This window comes from Cupressus sempervirens, chromosome 1, assembly GCF_028749045.1.
Source record: "Cupressus sempervirens isolate cs-2001-9-10 chromosome 1, ASM2874904v1, whole genome shotgun sequence".
Lineage (NCBI taxonomy): Eukaryota > Viridiplantae > Streptophyta > Pinopsida > Cupressales > Cupressaceae > Cupressus > Cupressus sempervirens.
Genome location: NC_143118.1, coordinates 859,081,487 through 859,085,020, shown reverse-complemented (window position 1 = coordinate 859,085,020; position 3,534 = coordinate 859,081,487). Strand labels below are relative to the sequence as shown.

General features: G+C 38.5%; 1 pseudogene; it reads right to left on the bottom strand.

The window, feature by feature from the left end:
• Nucleotides 1-1,195: 1,195 nt before the first annotated feature.
• LOC149580550 (UDP-glycosyltransferase 85A1-like) lies at nucleotides 1,196-2,686 on the bottom strand (annotated as a pseudogene).
• Between the last annotated feature and the right edge of the window lie 848 nt (nucleotides 2,687-3,534).

Below are 3,534 nucleotides of genomic sequence, written 5' to 3'. Positions count from 1 at the left end.
CAAAAGTCACAACATTTGATAGACAAGCATCAACCATACATGCAATCAAAATCAAAACCATAGATATTTTCTTTATTCAATTTTTCGACATCATCCTAAGAAAACGTGGCATTGAAATGCATGTTGAATATGACCTCAAAAAAATATAATAAGGCACATCTTCAACATAAATGTCTGGTTAAAAATCTTCATTATACTATCAAGTCTTGACTTATTGATGTATCTCTTGCACCTCCTTTAATTTAATAATAAATAAAGATGATATATAATATAATATAAAACACATTTTATGTTCAACACAATGTAAGACTCTTTTTGAGACAGAAATTGGTTTAATAGTCTAAGTAAGAATTTTTTTAATAGGATGAAGTGCTATTATATAATAAGCAGGAGTTATAGATATTGGTCCTCCATCGAGTATAAATTAAGATAAAAGTTTCTTCTATATTAGAATATATTGAGCATTTAATATTATAAATAAAAATTATTATAAAATAAAATAAATCAATATAACAAGGAAAAACTATAGAAATTGAAGTTCGACTAGATAATCAAATAGGGTTATGAACAATATAATAATACATGTGATATTGAAAAGCAACCATAAAACAAACTCGCACAAAACATTATTTGAAACTACCAAAAAATAGGAATATTAGGGTTTCGAATAGTTAGCTTTGGGGCACTTACTCTTTTTACAAAGTCACGATGGTTAAAAGACAAATTAGCATATCTTAATATAGCACGTAAATCATTTGCTATCACTTTTATTTTTATAAATGATTAAGTAATTGTCAAGTGTTAATGCAGGTGACGGAAGATATTGCATGAAACACGGAGATGCCAATACTAGGGATAGAGGAGCGACGCGATGCTTTCATGGCTCCACCGTTGTCTCATTACTTGAAACTAAAATTAAAGGACTTTAGGGCTCTGAATATTTAGTTAAATGGTGTACTTATTCAGGAAATGTTGCACGCCAAACATTTGGTATACTCGAGCTTACAACTGTTATTACAAAGATGAAATAATAGCTTATATAGAGAACGCCACTCAATCCTAAATGTTTCAGTAGTCTAAAAATCAAACATTAATGATTGTGATTTAAGCAGACCAATGTAGAGTAGGGAAGAAATTGCATCAGATGAGGAGATGCCACTAATAGGGATAGCTGAGCGACGAAATGCTTCCGTGGCTACTGCTTTGTAAAGGAAGCTCGTGAATCGCAAAGTTGTGTCATATCATGAATAAACCTGTTCAGGTTGCGAAAAGAAGACCCACCGTCGGCAACCGCTTTATATGCCGCTCGCTTCAATTCCCTTCCTCTTTCTCTCAGCTCCTCCGCTTCCATCACTTTCCTCACGCCCTTCTCAATCTCCTCCCTCTCAACCAGCAGATTTTCATCAACATCAACTCCCTCAAAGTCGATGCCAATCCTCCACACATCTTTGCAGAACCGGCAGTCCAGAAACTGGTCAGCGAAAGACGGCCATCCGAGCATCGGAACGCCCATGCTCATGCTCTCCAAGCACGAGTTCCACCCGCTGTGTGTGACGAACCCTCCTACAGAAGGGTGACCCAACACCTTCACCTGCGGCGCCCATTTCACAATCAGCCCCTGATCCTTAGTCCTCTATACAAAATCCTCGGGGAGACTTGCGGGCTTGCCTCCTGTAACATCAGTTCGTAACACCCACAGAAAAGGTTGCTGGCTTTTTTCCAACCCCACTGCCAACTCCTCCAGCTGAGCATTCGATTTCACGGCGATGCTGCCGAATGAAACGTATATCACCGAAGCCGTCTCTTGGGCGTCCAGCCATTTCAGACAGATCTCTTCCTGCTCAAACATACTCGCTAGCCCGTTCACGTCTCTCCCTTCCAAGAAATTGGGAAGAAAGACGGGCCCCACTGCCAAAGCAGGGCAGCCATTGCAGGACAGTGCGCCTACAGACTCGGGGGACTCCAACTCATCAAACGTGTTGACAAGAACATAGTCTGCCTCATTTTGAATTTCTGACTGACGAAGAATGGTCTGGTACACGACGTCCGATGGGTCCGCAGCACGGTAGATGGATAAGAGATCGCTGGGCAAGAGAGGCGGAAGATTACCAGGCAAACAAGTTATCTCTTTATCCGCCTTCTTCAAATCTTCCACTGCCATTATAAGCATGACGTCAGTGCAAAAATATTGGAGTTATCAAAAACTAAAATTGAAGAGCAATATATATGTACCTTTGATGGGAATGTGGCCACGGGAGACGAGAAAGTTGGCGTTGCACTGAGCAATAGAAGAGGCGGCGCACATTGTCCAGAAGATCACTCGGGGCACTCCCAGATTGTTGGCCACTTGATAAGTGCAAGGCATGAAATTCTCTGTTATAATGCAGGTGATGGGAGGAGCTCCATCCGATAAGCTGCGCAGTAAGTAATGCTCCAAGACGGGGCCATGATTTTCCAATGCGAGTATGTACTCGCGAAGATTGGAAGATGCATCTGGAATTGTGAGAAACCTAAACGTGGAGGTGGCAGCTGCAGCTGCTCTTGACATGGGTTTGTACCAGCTGTTCTCCATGTCGACAAAAGTGATGAAAACTCCTCTGGAAGAGAGAAGGTGGGCGAGATTCAGAATAGGATTGATGCTCCCCCGCGCAGGGAAAGGCACCATGACTGCGTGAAGACCATTCATATTCTCTTGCCTTGTGATTGCTTGTGCTTGGCATCAGTTTCAAGTCCGTCCCTTTGGAATATATAAAAATTAAAAACAGCCTAGACAAGCTGTGCGTGGGTTCAACTGAGCAATCAGCTGAACATAAACTAAATCTATGGTAGGGTAGATGATTGCATATCTATGTTCAAAGAATATTTGGTCGCCGGGGAGACTTGGTATTGGTGCATAATTGTGTGAATTACATTGCGTTTATTGCATTTAATAAGTACATATTATCAATTTAGTACTTTGTGGGACACCCTCACTTTCCATCAAATGATTTATGGTATAGATTGATATGATGGTAGCATGAACTGATTTTGTTTGAAAAATACGTGTTATGGATGATTTATGTGGTGGAAAGTCTATAACGTGTCTGCATTATATTAGCTTTTAAGTTGGACTGTAAATTTTTACATGGATATCAATTTTAGTTTAATTTATTAAAAATGTGGCTGTATCTTTCGTGGATGATGCAGCTGATGGAAATCAAATATTTTATATCAAATATTTCTTTATAAAATAGAATTTAAATAATTAGGATAAATGAATCATAGTCATTATGAAAACCTTTGTTTGAGAATAGTCTTTCTCAAATTTAATATGATAAATTTAAATGTTATATTTTATAAATGGATTAATATACAAAGTATACTATTGCTATCAAAATGCAATTGTGGATATTGATATTAAAAATTTCAATAAATGAATATGTTGTCTGGGTATATAGACATGTTAACTTGTCAAGGATTCACATAATGTCCTAGACTTCATCATGCATGATGCACAAATTACTATATTTTTTTTTATGGGTTTCGCTATAAGTG